The sequence below is a fragment of the Pelophylax lessonae genome (genome assembly GCF_965119305.1).
Source record: "Pelophylax lessonae genome assembly, chromosome: 4".
NCBI classification, from domain to species: domain Eukaryota; kingdom Metazoa; phylum Chordata; class Amphibia; order Anura; family Ranidae; genus Pelophylax; species Pelophylax lessonae.
The window spans coordinates 565,768,866-565,785,281 of NC_138771.1; the positions used below are offsets into that span (position 1 = coordinate 565,768,866).

General features: G+C 44.1%; 1 protein-coding gene across 1 annotated transcript in view; it reads left to right on the plus strand.

Annotated features, from left to right (window-relative positions):
• The first annotated feature begins 2,993 nt into the window (after nt 1-2,993).
• The window catches only part of DMTN (dematin actin binding protein), a 56,526-nt gene continuing 43,103 nt past the window's right edge, over nt 2,994-16,416 (plus strand). Inside the window, exon 1 of the mRNA XM_082255215.1 lies at nt 2,994-3,363. The gene's annotated coding sequence lies outside the window, so the exon portion shown is untranslated. The remainder of the gene's footprint in view (nt 3,364-16,416) is intronic.

Consider the following 16,416-nt stretch of genomic DNA (forward strand, 5'->3'; position numbering starts at 1 on the left):
TCCCCAGAGAGGGACAAAAGCGCATATAGACCATTGGTTGGTCTTATCCCCCAGGTGAGAGCACATCGGATGAGGGGATTATCTCTAATGTATGTGGAAGGTTTGAGCACATAGTGGTAAACGCTAATTAAGGAAGCAGTCATTTGGATATGTGAAGACAAGCCTGTTTTTTTATGAAAGATTGAGCATATGCAAGCAAATTCATGCCATAAGACACTTTATGGACTGATGCATTGTTTGTTTTGTTAATGTTATAAATGGTTTGATATGATATGCTAAATCTAAAAATTGCTATGCAAACAGATTTAAAGAGATACTAGCACATTAGCATCTGGGAGTGCAGCACCACTTTTGAATATGTGGAAAAAATACATGTATCATTTTGGCCATAGGTGTGGGCAGCCCATTGCATTGGGGTTTGCACCCAAAACTCATACTCTCTAGGTTTTGAGAAAGGGACTGAGGACAGAGATTCCCCAGTTTCTTTCTCTGTAGCCTCAGCTGCACTGGACAGTGAATGAATGGGAAGTGCTCTGTGCTGAGCAGCTTCCTATTCATTCACAAACTGAAGCATAGTAAACTATGTTATGTATAAACACAGTGATTGATCACTCATTGTGTTAATGTGTAAATTAGGTATTTACTGGCCCCTTCCTGCTCTCCATCCTAAAACGGGGGGCCCAGGCAGCAAGGGGATTCTGCATCGCACATAGGGATTAGGGTGTGCCCACACGTATGATTTTAGCCCATCTGCAGCTTAGGTTTCTGCAAATGGGCCAAAAGACCTAGCCCGTTTTTTGGGGGGGTTTTTTGAAAATTATTTTGATTAGTTTTTAAAAAGAAAGGTAAGACAAAACAGAGCCTCTGGGCATTCCCACAAAACAACTCCTTTTAAACCTCCCCTTAGCGCCAATTAAAGGAGTAATACTCAAAAAAATAAAAATTGGAATGAAAGATACTGAGAAGGCTTTAGCATTATCCCCAACAACCATGTGTTGAGCCTCTTTGGAATTTATAAAGGATATTGCGTCTATCTCCCTAGGTGACTGCTAGGGTTTCTTCATCCGCCACCATGCTAGAGTCATGGGAAGAACAAAGTCCTAGTTGATTACCAATTACACTTAGAGTAGCATCACATAGAGGAATAATCCAAACATATATCCCACACTTTAGAGGGCACCCACAAGAAACATACATTGCCTTGTAAAGGGGTATCACCTTTTTTATCAGAAAAATTATAGAGTGGGAGCTTCTTCGGACTTCCATTTCAGGGTAATAGCACTACGGGCATAAAACAGTAATAGGCCAACAAGAGTCATTAGTGCCCGATGGATTGCCAACATGCCCACCAGTCTGAGCAAACAGACATCCACACTCAGATGGAGTTACCTAGCCCATGTTTAAGGTTGAATATATTTTTATTTATTACGAAAATGAGAACATAAAATAACAAGGGAATTATACAATAACCAGGTTACCCAAGGCAACCATTCCCATGTAAAGAGTAATTCTCTGTAGGAAATCCCTGAGCAGAGGGAACAAGGATATATAGTTTCAGTATTGTCAGTAAAAACAACAAAAAAGAAGAAAGCAAAGAGTAAGGAAAAAGAGGGGGGAAAGGGGAGAGGGGAAAAGGGGTCATCTCCTATACAGTAATGTTGGGTCGTTGTCTCTCAGGGGACCTGACTGGCATGTGTCATGAACGCATAGTAGTACCCCTAAGGGAATCTATCCCATCCCCATCATCAGGTGCAGTAATGCTAGGGTAGGGTTGGGGGCTCACCTGGGTTGGGTGGCAGTGTGCTAAACGTTGGTGCAACTTATTAGAAGAGGAGTAGTGTATCAATGTATACCATAGCAATATATGTTTATCCCAAGCATCGCCCTCCATGGCTTGTTTTTCCTCCATTAACATGTAGTCATTCAAAACGTCTACCTACATAGTGAGTGAGGGGGAGTTCTCGGTTTTCCAAAGTCTCAGGATCAGTTGCCTAGCGTCTGATAAGAAGAAGCGGAGGAGCTTAGATTTCTGTGAAGTGACCGATGCCGGGAGAATGGAGAGGAGTGCCACTTTAGTTGAGGGGGAGATCGATTTGTCATATATTTCGTTATATATGGAAAAGAACTGCTGCCGAAAGGTTTGAATGCGGTCACAGCCCCACCAGATATGTCTGTACGTACTTCTCGCTTTGTGGCAACGCCAGCAGGTCTCTGAGGACTCAGGGAAGATTTTCCTCAACATGCATGGGTCCCGGTACCATCTGGACAATATTTTAAAATTCTTCTCTTGTGTAAAAGTAGATATAGAGGATTTATGAGTAAACAGAAAAGCGGTTTGCCATTCCTCAGTAGATATCACCATCTCCAGTTCCCTTTCCTACATCTTAGTATACGATGGCAAGGACACATGGGTGTGAGACATAATTCCAAGATAAATGTGGGAGATCGCATGGTAGGGGACCTGTGAAAGAGTACATGTGGTTTCGAAGGGACCTAGCCTGTTTTTAATAGTACAAAGGAGCCCCATGTGTGCTCAAATGGCCAGTGGTGGAAAAGGGAGTTTAGGGCCCATTTTACTGCTGATAACCCAAAGGTGTCGGAGAACAGCAAAGAGGTCTGATGTGGGTGACATCACAGGATGGTATCAGAGAGTCTTTTGGCTGGCAAAAAAAAAAAAAAGAAGAGGTCAGAGGTAGGATGTGGCTGCCAGCAAAAATAGTAAAATAAAATTTTCAGTGTGCATGCCAGTTCAGATTATACAGACGCAAGGGGGTATCCATATATACTGGACAGCACTGACATCAATAAGGGGGCCCAAACCATGTCTCTACACAACAGCAGTTTGCAATGTTACGCTCTGACATTTGCAGTTAATGGACTAGGAAGCTTCAAACCTTTTATTGTATCATAATATCAATGTCAGCCCACAGAGACGTAGTGCGTCCCATTAGTAAATATCTGTTTCATCATTCCCCTCCTGAAAACTGCCAAGGTTGTCTCCTCTGCCTGTTGTGTACTCCTCCCTTCTGCTATCTCTCTTATTTCCAATTCTGTGTGATGCTGACCTCTACTGCTTTCTCTTTCCCTTCATCCCTTCCTCTGACACTCTTGCATCTGTTGCACTTTCCCCCCCAAATACCTCTTGCCCGTGTCTGGCTCATTGTCTGCCTTTCCTACCCTCTAATCTGAAGAGACACCCTGCGCTCTCCTTGTACATCCCCTCCCTGGCTAGGACAGTTCTTTGCATAGTACTGCTCCTGAGTGCAGGGAGGGGCAGTGGGAGACCGCCTGGATATCTGCGAACACAGACGAGACCTCAGAAAGAGACTGCACCTGCAGGAGACATCCGACTATTCGAATAAGGTGCATTGTCCTGGATGTGGGGGCTAAGGGGTCTGATCAGAGAGCAGGAGACCACCTGGGTCAAGGCTCAGTGACAGGACTATGGGGGGGGGGGGGTGTGTGCAGCAGAGATGTTGTTCTGGATGGAGAACTGGAATAGGGGCTATGATGGGAGCTTGCAGAGCATTTATGGTCCTAAGATCAGGAGTTTAATAGCCAGATGGATTGTATATGGCAAGTTTATATTAGAATGTGTCAACAGGACACAATGCAAATGCATTATCATGTGCAGTTTAGAGGGGTTAGTATACGCTGTGTGTTATTGATGCTGTAGAGAAAACAATATGATCTATAAATTTACTGAATATTATTAGCACATACATACCAAGCGATCTATCTTCTCTGTGCATTTTTTTTTTTTGCTTATTAATGCTTTTATCTTAGGCTCCATTCACACCTATGCAGTTTGCTTTTGAGCGTTTCTGCAGTGCTTTTTGCATTTATTTAACCGCGATTTTGCCGAGTTTTTTTGCTGCGATTTGCATTTTTTTTTTTTTTTTAGAAAATGTTTTGTTGGGCAGATTAAAAAAGGCAAATCGTGGTAAAAACGCACTACATGCTTTTCTGCAGTTTCTCTGCAGCCATATTATCTTTCTTTTTTTTAAAAAGATAAAAGCAAAAAGCACTGTTTTTATTATTATTCAGGATTTCTATAGCGCCAGCAGTTTACGCAGCGCTTTACAATGTTAGAGGGAGATAATACAGTTACAATACAATAAAATACAAGAGGATTAAGACGGCCCTGCTCAGAAGAGCTTACAATCTAATGAGGTTTTGCATTTAAAAAAGTCCCTGACCCTTTCCAAAAAAACACAGAGGCACAAAAATGCATTGATGTGAACATGTACCATAGGAACCCATGTTAAAAATAATGTCCTGCGTTTCTGCAAAAAGCATGAAAAAACGCATTGGTGTGAATAGAACCTAAAACTGGACAGTTAGGTGGCATATAATTTGAATGTTCACTAAACTATGGTCAGGGCCATTGCTTTTAATTTAGCGCAGTGTTACATGCCAGGGTTGCAATTGATTATCCAGCATGCTGGAAATCTATTTCCACCACTTCATGTTTTGTGTTGATCGCATCCTAACTCATATGCTGCTATTTACCTATGTTGGCTAGCAAAAAGATATAACTGTTCTAAAGATGTCCAGGTTTATTCTAGTTATGGGAAAACTCAAATACTATATAGAAATAAAAAAACAAAATGACAGTAGGGTTTTAGCAGCTCTGTGTATAGTAATGCATAGTGGGATATTATATAATGGTAAAGTGTGATGGGGACCCCCAAGGGACACTTCAAGGCAGAGCTATGTGTGACAGCACATGGTCAGCAATAGGAAAAGGGAATTTATATATGTGTACACATGTCACAGCATCTCCTATGATCAATACTGTGTATGTATGCATTCCTGTTGTTCTTTTTTTGTTCATGGAAATCGTGACCTCATACTCTATTAATTATTAATACATGATTTCCGACAGCTATTATTAACCCCTTTATGACCACATTGATTGGTACATGTCTATGCCCATATGGGCATGCTGGGATTTGTATTAGAAATTTTTAGGTTTCTGTTCAGAAAATATATTACTATACACTTTTAGTCTCCATCACTGTTGCTTGTAACACCCAATCAGATTTTAGCTGTTACTCCCTGTCCCGCACAGATAATATGAAGCATTGAGACTGATTGGGTACAACAGCAACATGCCTGATATTCTTTATTCTAAAGATCATAAATCAAATATTTAAATCCATCCCTGACACATTAAGGCTCCATGTACACGGGACGCTGGAAATGGCCGTTTAGGAGCAGTTGGGCGTTTTTTTTAGAAGCCCCTGAATCCATCTACATTTTATCTTATCTGTCCATGTACACATGGTCATTTGCGGTCGTTTGCGGGCAGTTGCGTTCAGGGACTTTTTTTAGAATGCAATTATTTGCGTTCGAACGTGTGTTTCCCGGCGTTTCAAACGCAAAAACGCGTCCGAACGCGCCCGAACGCGATGACCCGCGTTTGACGTTCGCGTTTTTCCATTTTAAAGGGGAATCATTTTTTTGACCTCTAGGAACAGTTCTAAACTCAAACGCCCACAAACGCCCGCTAAACGCGGGTACAAACGCGACCGAACGGACGTTTCAAACGTCCTAAAAATTCCAGCATTCAAAGGGACTTTTAACAACGTCCCGTGTACATGGACCCTAATTCAGACTCACCCGACAGTTCTGAGAACCTGAATAGTCTTTGTTTTGGAAGACAGCCACATAAAACTCACACAAACAAGGCGAGATTGTGCAAATTCCATGTACACTTGTGTCCCTGGGGATTGAATCCAAGAACCCAGTGCTGCAAGGAAAGCGTTCTAACCATATGGGTATAGTATTCAGAGGGTTGCATACCTAACATAACAAGTGGACTTAAAAACAAGTGTGCATATTATCTTTATTGGAGTCTTTTCGTTCACATATACACACATGCATAAAATTGGCCATGCAATACAAAAAACAGAGCACCATGATCATGCCATCTTGCAGAGTTATCTCTATGGCTAGAATTATATTACTCCCTCCACTGTCCAGGTCTTGCAGAACACCACTTTATCATATTTCCATGTAAATAGCACACAGATGGGCTGGGCTGATAGTTTCCATGGACGTGTGATGTTCAGGGTGGGGTGCGCCATGCTGTGTTGGATGATAAGAGACAAGGATGTGTTATAGCCACGTGTGGGCCATGAACGTACATGTACACAAGCTAATATCTTGTATAGGTCTCTAGAAAAGGCTTCTTGTTTATACACCAGGATGTTTCTCTCTCTGCAAAAGTGATGATAGGTTGCCTCCTGTCCTCAGTGTATGGGGCTTATGGCTAGTACACGCAATCAGAAAATCGGACAAAAAAAGTACGTATTTGGAGTGATTGCTCGATAATCTATTCATTAGTACACAGCTTTCGAGAACCAATCATGACAGATCACACAAAAATAGGTAGGGGCATGCCATAGTTGCCAACATTTGAAAGAAATGTCCAGGGACACTTTGCAGCACAGCTATCAGTTACTTACCACATCCACTTCCCTGAAGCTCCGCCCACACAGCATAATTAATCTTCACCTACTTATCATCAGATTATAGGGTCTACTCAATAAAGAGAGAATTGCAGGAAATTGAAAAGGGAATTTCAAAGTAGCAGAGCTGGAATAATTCTCCCATTCAGCTGCACTAATTCTGCGTAAAGTTTAAAATTCTCATCACAATTCCCTTCAATTCTTAAGGGTCAAATGTGCTCCGGTGTGACCATACAAAAAATGTACTATGTAAATATAAATAAAGTGCAAGGTGTAAATAAGTATGATAAAATCGAATTATATTATCTGGTATAATTAGGTTTTAATGGCGCCAGGCGGTGCCATTACGTAACTGCGCATGCGCCCGCCCGGCCGAGCTTGTACGAGCTTTCCCGAGCCCAGCAGGCGTTGGAACGGCGCATGCGCAGTTACGATGTCGGCCCGCAACCATTTACAGGCAGCCCGATTAACGAGCGCTTGCTGGGACAATGTAAATTACCCGGGACAGGCTCCTATTTGCCGGGACTGTCCCTGCACAAACGGGACAGTTGGCAAGTATGACATGCTGGAAAATTTTTCTCGTTAGTTACCAGCACAAATGATTGCATGATATTAGTGTAGTAGTAATTCATTAAAACTCTAGTGATCAAGACCACCCATGATCGGAAACTAGAGAACAACCCAGAGGAAGAAAATGGCAAAAATAATTTTTGTATTCAATGAACTTACTTTTTAAACAGAAAAAAATAATCGTTGGCAGGACAGATATACAGTATATTGTCAAAAGTATTGAGAGACCTGCCTTTACACGCACATGAACTTTAATGGCATTCCAGTCTTAGTCTCTAGGGTTCAACATTAAGTTGCCCCCCCCCTTTGCAGCTATAACAGCTTCAATTCTTCTCGGAAGGCTGTCCACAAGATTTAGAAGTGTGTCTATGGGAATGTTTAATCATCCTTCCAGAAGTGCATTTGTGAGGTCAGGCACTGATGTGGATGAGATGGCCTGGCTCGCAGTCCCCACACTAATTCATCCCAAAGGTGTTCTATCAGGTTGAGGTCAGGACTCTGAGCAGGCCAGTCAAGTTCCTCCACCCCAAACTCACCCATGTGCACTGGTCCAAATCATTTGGTGGAGGGGGGGATTATGGTGTGGGTTGTTTTTCAGGGGTTGGGCTTGGCCCCTTAGTTCCAGTGAAGCAAACTCTTAAGGTGTCAGCATACCAAGACATTTTGGACAATTTCATTCTCCCAACTGTGTGGGAACAGTTTGGGGATGGCTCCTTCCTGTTCCAACATGACTGCGCAATAGCACACAAAGCAAGGTCCATAAAGACATTTATGAGTGAGTTTGGGGTGGAGGAACTTGACCTAAACCCGATAGAACACCTTTGGGATGAATTCAAGTGGAGACTGCGAGCCAGGCTTTCTCGTCAACATCAGTGCCTGACCTCACATATGCGCTTCTGGAAGACTGGCTAAACAGAAGAGTTGAAGCTGTTACAGGCTGCAAAAGGGTGGGCCAACTCAATATTGAACCCTATGGACTAAGACTGGGATGCCATTAAAATTCATGTGTGTGTAAAGGCAGGCGTCCCAATACTTTTGGTAATATAGTGTATATCCCTTTATGCATTGGCGGGCACTACTACCCACCGACCGCACACACTGCCATTAACAATTAATGGCACCCACATGCATCTCACAAGAGCACCATGGTTGCATGCAGTGCGGGAAATCCAGACAGAACGTGCCTTTCCTGCACTGTATTCCAGTGTGAACCAAGCCTGAGGGAGAGAGATTTGAGAGAGGGAAGGATCACTATCGTATATGGAAGAAAGGAAGGAAGGATCACTATAGTACATAGAAGGCAGGAAGAATCCCTATGGTGCGTGGAAGGCAGGATGGATCACTAAGATATATGGAAGGCAGGAAGGATCACTATGGTACATGAAAGGCAGGAAGGATCACTATGGTCATGGAAGGCATGAAGAAAGCATCACTATGGTACATGGAAGGCATGAAGAAAGCATCACTATGGTACATGGAAGGCAGGAAGTATAACTATGGTGCATGGAAGGCAGTAAGGATCACTATTGTACATGAAAGGCAGGAAGGATCACTATGCCAAAAGGAAAATGGACCGCACTCAGAAGTAAATGAAATTAGAAGTGTCTATTATTCCTCATGAAGAATCAATACAGACAGTGCATCACAGGGACACTGTATCTCAGTGTATGGGGCTCAGTCTTTCCTCTGTGTCTCAGTGTATGGGGCTCAGTCTTTCCTCTGTGTTTCAGTGTATGGGGCTCAGTCTTTCCTCTGTGTCTTACCATAAATGGCCCTTTAGTGTATTTATATGGTACGTGTTTTGTACTGTCCCTTTTTTATGCTGGTATTGACTGTTGTTAATGTCAGTAAATGCATGTAACTTTTGAAGCAAATTAAGTATTAATAGTCTGCCCATTTTTTCTGAAACAATCAGAGTGTGACCAGACATGTGGCAACAGTTTTTAAAATATTGGTAATAAAAAGTGTCTTTTTTTCCTGTGTCAGAAAATATTTACATGGCACATTGTAAACTTTTTATTTTCTGTACACCTTGTTTATATATTTATCTTCCCTCTTGTCAGTGATCTCCTGGACTGCATTGTCCTATACAGTGGGAGAGGAAGTAGAGGTTGTCCTGTAAAGTCTGGGCGATGAGAAGGGAAGTCAGTCTATTGGAGAGGAAAGCTTAGACATGGAAAGTGCACAATAGGTCAGACAGTGACACAGGTGCGGAGTTCTTCCATACTGGCTCCAACAGCTTACTATACATCCAGCACCTGTCACTCCTCACCATTACTTACTCACTTCTGTAATCATATTGTATGAGAGGGGCTTTCCTTACCATGTGAAAGCATGTTGAAAGAGAAGTTTTTTTTTTTTTTTTTTTTTTTACAGTTTTATACTAATTTAGATGTTCTCATGTGCAGTTACTGCCCTAATTATAAAGGCATACTCTTTCATTTTTAGCTGACATTTTATTTTGTTGCCTACCAACAATTGATAAACAACCTAATAAACATTTAATAAAACTTTTGCTTAAGTTTCATATTTAAATATTGCTCATTTTCTAATTCTAATTTCACTGAGCTTTAAATCCAGACGTTTACTTAACTAAATAATGTTGCTTCTTCCAAAATATACTCTCCTTGGTATCAGGACAATATCCCCCCAGACATAATCCCCCCTGGACAACATCCCCCGGGCAATATCCTTTCCTTACCCTTCTAACCCCCCCTGTTTTGGTCACGTGTAAAGAGCTCCACACGTGACTTAAAAAAATTGGAGGAAACCTGGCATAAACATGGATTTCCTCTGGTATAATTTAAAGCTATAGTTTTAACTGTACCCTTAGTCCCGGTTCACATTTGTGCGATGCGGGAACGCTGCAAATATGCATTCATGATCCCGCATCGCATCCGCACCCCTGGCAGTTCACACTGCCATATGCGATACGCAGGGGGTGTCAATTAAAAGTTAACGACAACCCCAGTTGTGATCTCATATCGCAGTGCAATCTGCAAGTTCGCACAGAATCGGATCGCACTAGTGTGAACCACTATGCGATCCGATTCTGCTGCGGATAAAAAAAAAGGGTCAGGTGCGTGTTTAGTGCGGATGGGTTCTGAGAATGGAGGAGGAGCAGTGGAATTGCAGTTGAATCACCCATTCACAGAATGCTATGCATTGTGTGGGAATGGTAATATTTGAAATATGAATGACGCAGAGGCCAGAAGAGGGTGTGTGTGTGGAGCAACTTTTCTCAGTAGCAGCTGCTGTTAATTTTCCCAGTGCTGGAAGACAGCCACTCATGGCAACATCTGACAGCTATGACAGAGACACTGAACAGAAGATTTTTACTAGAAGCAGCCACGTGCAGGTAATGGGATGAAACAATCTCGAAGAGTTTATGCTACACAATTTTTCTGCCCATAAGCCCACCCTATTTATCTGAAATGATCTTCTCCAATCCACTTTTAACCCCATAGCTGAAGCCACCTCTGTCCCTGTCATCATCTCCCTCCACTACCTGTATGGTCGGCCTAATCCGCTTCTACAACCTAAAGCTACACTGACTGAATTGTTCAATTTCACCCTTTAAATGTATACAGTGATGCATCCGATACTGAAGAAACTCTCTTCCTCTTTCTGTACTATCCTGATTTCACCCGGTTTCCTTTTCCCTTGCCATTCCAAACTGTTTGTAATGGTTTGTATATACTTTGCTGTTGTAGCAGGGTCATGCTGTCAGGGAAGGCAGGGGAGGCAGAGCCTCACCTGCCATGAACCTTAAAAAAAAAAGATTGAGCTTCAAGGGTCATAGCTTGGCAACCGAGGTGGTACCTAAAGTCCTGCCCCACCACTGGTCAAAATTTGGGGCTGCTAGCACCTATGGTTCCAGAGATACGGGGCTCCTTGCACAGCCTGTCAGAATCTGTTTGCAGCAGACTGAAAGGATGAGCTTACAGTGCCTCTGATTTCTTGTCAGAGGCACTGAGCTCAATGGACAACTTGGAGCCTTGCAGTGGCGTACCTAGAGCATTTGGCACCCGGGGCGGATCCCATATCTGGCACCCCCCCCCCCCCCTCCAACTTTAAAATGTAAAAACACCCACAGAAATTTGTAATGTTTTCAAGAATATTTATTGCACAAATTTCACAGCCCCCCATCACAGTGACCCTTGCCGTCTGCCCCCTCCCCCATCTCTCTAATCACAGTTCCCCCTTTTGCACTCTCTGCCTCCCCTGCACAGTCCTACCTTCAGTATAAATAGATAGAGACTGCAGACATGGTAGAGGAGATGCTCAGAGACTGCAGTCATGATACAGTAGATGGTCAGAGACTGCAGACATGATACAGGAGATGGTCAGAGACTGAGGACATGATACAGGAGATGGTCAGAGACTACGGACATGATACAAGAGATGGTCAGAGACTGCGGACATGATACAGGAGATGGTCAGAGACTGCAGACATGATACAGGAGATGCTCAGTCAGAGACTGCAGACATGATACAGTATATGGTCAGAGACTGAGGACATGATACAGGAGATGGTCAGAGACTGAGGACATGATACAGAAGATGGTCAGAGACTGAGGACATGATACAGAAGATGCTCAGAGACTGCAGACATGATACAAGAGATGGTCAGAGACTGCAGACATGATACAGGAGATGCTCAGAGACTGCAGACATGATACAGGAGATGGTCAGACTGCAGACATGATACAGGAGATGGTCAGAGACTGCAGACATGATACAGGAGATGGTCAGAGACTGCAGACATGATACAGGAGATGGTCAGAGACTGCAGACATGATACAGGAGATGGTCAGAGACTGCAGACATGATACAGGAGATGGTCAGAGACTGCAGACATGATACAGGAGATGGTCAGAGACTGAGGACATGATACAGAAGATGGTCAGAGACTGAGGACACGATACAGGAGATGCTCAGAGACTGCAGACATGATACAAGAGATGGTCAGAGACTGCAGTCATGATACAGGAGATGGTCAGAGACTGCAGACATGATACAGGAGATGGTCAGACTGCAGACATGATACAGGAGATGGTAAGAGACTGAGGACATGATACAGAAGATGCTCAGAGACTGCAGACATGATACAGGAGATGGTCAGACTGCAGACATGATACAGGAGATGGTAAGAGACTGAGGACATGATACAGAAGATGCTCAGAGACTGCAGACATGACACAGTAGATGGTCAGAGACTGCAGACATGATACAGGAGTTGGTCAGAGACTGAGGACATGATAGAAGATAGAAGAGCACTAGGGGGGCCGGAGAGCACAGGCGAAGCAGAGAGCACTGGAGGAGCTGAAGGGCACGGTGGGGGGGCTGGAGAGAATTAAGAGGGGGTTTGGAAAGCATTGCAGGGTTGGTTGGAAGGCACAGGGGGTGGAGAGCACTGGGGGGGGGGGACAGGGAGCACTTGGAGGCGGGCAGGGAAAACCAGGGAGGTGGAGAGCACTGGGGGGACAGGGAGCACTTGGGGGGTGGGCAGGGAAAACCAGGGGGGTGGAGAGCACTGGGGGGGGGACAGGGAGCACTTGGGGGGCGGGCAGGGAAAACCAGGGGGGTGGAGAGCACTGGGGGGGGCAGGGAGCATTTGGGGGACGGGCAGGGAAAACCAGGGGGGTGGAGAGCACTGGGGGGGGCAGGGAGCACTTGGGGGGTGGGCAGGGAAAACCAGGGGGGTGGAGAGCACTGGGGGGGGGACAGGTAGCACTTGGGGGGTGGGCAGGGAAAACCAGTGGGTGGAGAGCACTGGGGGGACAGGTAGCTCTTGGGGGGTGGGCAGGGAAAACCAGGGGGTGGAGAGCACTGGGGGGGGGACAGGTAGCACTTGGGGGGTGGGCAGGGAAAACCAGGGGGTGGAGAGCACTGGGGGGGGCAGGGAGCACTTGGGGGGTGGGCAGGGAAAACCAAGTGGTGGAGAGCACTGGGGGGGGGGGACAGGTAGCACTTGGGGGGCGGGCAGGGAAAACCAGGGGGGTGGAGAGCACTGTGGGGAGGACAGGTAGCACTTGGGGGGCGGGCAGAGAAAACCAGGGGGGTGGAGAGCACTGAAGGGGACAGGGAGCTAGGGAAAGATGAATTCCTCATATGCAGCTGCCCCATCCCCCTCCTATTCAGCACACACTTCGGCACTCACCTTCTTCCTGCCGAGGCTGAGACTCCGCCCCTTCTTCCCACCGAGGCCCCGCCCCCTTCTCCCGCAGCGGGTCCGCCCCTTATTCCCGCCGCGGCTCCGCCCCTTATTCCCGCCGCCGTTCCGCCCCCCCCCCCCCGCAGCGCTGACTGAAGGAGCTGCCTTCACAGCGATACGGAACACGCCGGGCAGGACACCGGCTGACACCCCCCAGTGACGCCCCCCCCCCCCTTGGTACGCCACTGGAGCCTTGGACAAATGGTAAAGCACCATTGGTCCAAGCTGTCCAATAAAAATGCTGCAGTGGAGGCTCTCCTCTCACCGCGGTGTCATAGAAGGGGGTATGTGTCTAAAAGACGCAGGCTCCTTTCCAGCCCAGCCCTCTTAACTACAAGGAGCAAACATGGGTTTATGGTTATAAGGTTTAATCAAGCAAAATTATATATTAGTATGCTATATATTATAACATAATAATTTATTATTTATCTATTTCCTTTGAAATTACTGGTTTGAAGTTATAACTTCAAACTTCAGTAATTTGTCCGTTAAGCCACCTGCTTGAGTACAGTTTTTTAAAATATAGTAAATTACCTTAAAAACAATATATAATAATTATTTGTATATTACTTACTTATGTTAATTAACCACTTGCCACCCAGGCCAATTCTGACACTTCTCTCCTACATGTAAAAATCATAATTTTTTTGCTAGAAAATTACTCAGAACCTCCAAACATTATATTTATATAAAAAAATTTCTAGCAGACACCCAAAGTAATCAAAAGGTGGTCGTTGCAACTTTTTATGTCACATGGTATTTGTGCAGCTATTTTTCAAACTCATTTTTTTTTTTTAAACTGTTTCATGAAAAAAAAAAACAAGTCCTTATGCTGGTTAAATTGGTAAACTATGAGAACTAATGAAGCTGCCATATACAGTATAATCTATATAATCAGAGAATGGTTCAGGTTCTATTCTTGTATTATATAGATTATATATGGCACTTTCATTAGTTCTCAAAGTTTACTGATTTAACCAGCATAAGGACTTGTTTTAACCACTTAAGCCCCGGAAGATTTTACCCCCTTCCTGACCAGGGGGTTTTTTGCGATTTTTTACTGCGTGACTTTAACGGACAATTGCGCAGTCGTGCGACGCTGTACCTAAATGAATTTCACGTCCTTTTTTTCCCACAAACAGAGCTTTCTTTTGGTGGTATTTGATCACCTGTGTGATTTTTTGATCATGCGCTATAAACAAAAAAAGAGCGTAATTTTTGCAAAAATAACAATATTTTTCACTTTTTTTTATATGAAATTCCCCCCCAAAAAAATGTAAAAATCAAAATTTTTTAACATTTTCGGCCAAATTGTTTTATGCTACATATGTTTGGTAAAAAAAATCGCAAAAAGCGTATTTTGATTGGTTTGCGCAAAAGTTATTGCGTTTACTAACAAAGGGAAAGATTTTTGTCATTTTTGGTGGTTTTTTTTTTAACGAGTAATGGCGGCGATCTGCGATTTTTTTTGCGGTACTGCAACATTGCGGCGGACAGATCCGACCCTTGACTGACATTTTTGACACTTTTGGGGGTACCGGTGACATTACTGCAGTAATCAGTGCTATACATATGCACTGTTACTGTAAAAATTACACTGGCAGGGAAGGGGTTAACTGTATTGGACAGGGAGGGGTTAAGTGTGTCCTAGGGGCGTGATTCTAACTTTAGTGGGACATGGCTACTAGCGTAAAAACAGAGATCAACGGTTCTACATAGTAGAACCGTCTGATCTCCATTTTTACACAGGGGAGAATGACAGGCGGCTTGTTTACATAAGCCGCTCTGCCTTTCTCCCGCTGTACCGACGATCGTAGTGTGACCGGCGGACATCGGGTCCGCCGGTCACACGCCCACACTCCTCCCTGAACGAGCCTCAGCGGGCGCGCGCCCTCGCCCGCTATTGGCTCAAATCCCAGTGACAGGCGATTGACGTAGATCTACGTCACTCTGCCTGGCCGGGGCTGACTGCCGCAGTAAATATACTGTGCGCAGTTGGCAACCGGTTAATAAAATCAGGACTGTTGGTAGCTATATGGAGCACAGTGTCATTTTTATTTTTTATTTCTGTACTTGACCATTGAAATCTCAGCATTTACAGGGCTGTTACAGAATGCAGGAATAAAAAACAAAAATCTGCTGTCCAATAGATTCCTTTCACCAGACGCTTATTTGTCTGGGGGAATCTGATTCACTGCCTGCGTCCTGACATGCAGGTTTTTAAGCGTAAGCCAATTGGCTGAAGATGAAGATGACATTTTCCATCTCACAGCTCTCGGCTACACTGTAGGGGTTTATTCACTTAGGCCCCTTTCACACATACGGTCCGTTTGTCTGTTTTTAATCCATCCGTTGACGGATGAAAAATGGACATCAGTGCATCTCTATGTAAAAAACGGATGACAACAGATGATCATCCGTTAACATCCGTTTTCATCTGCTTCCGTCAATGTCCGTTTTTTGGAACGGATGAATGCCCTATTTTTCATCCGTCAAAAAAAACGGATCGGACGAAAAACAGATGTAAACGGACAAACGGTCCGTTTTTTCATCCGTTTTTGCATTGGTAGTGGATGTAAAAAAAACGAATGAAAAATGGATGAAAAAAACGGATGAAAAATGGATAAAAAACGGATGAAAAACTGATACATTTTGACGTGACTGAACTGATGAACTGAACGGACCATATGTGTGAAAGGGGCCTAAATGTTTATGTAGGGGTTTATGCACTAAATATTGATGTGGGGGTTTATTCACTAAATGTTGATGTGGGGGTTTATTCACTAAATAATGTGGAGGCTGTATCTGGCTCTGATACTCGTGCTTCACCAGCCACTGACCTCCCCGCACGTCCCTGCTTTGCAGACTTTTTTTTTGGATGTCTGAGGCTCCATTCACACCTGAGCATATAGATTTCAGGGGTTTTTTGGGCATTTTTCATGGGTTTATTCAGGCATTTTTTGCAGGTGTTTGGAGGCAGGCATTGACATCTAACAAAAACGCTTGTAATCTGCCAAAAAAGAAGCTCATGTACTTTAAGCTTAAGCCGTTTTGCTTCAGGCGACAAAATGCTAATACAGTATGTAAACAGGGGCCATTGAAATGAATGGGATTTTGCTTGTTGGGCGTTTTGAGACTTTAGAGATGAGCGTT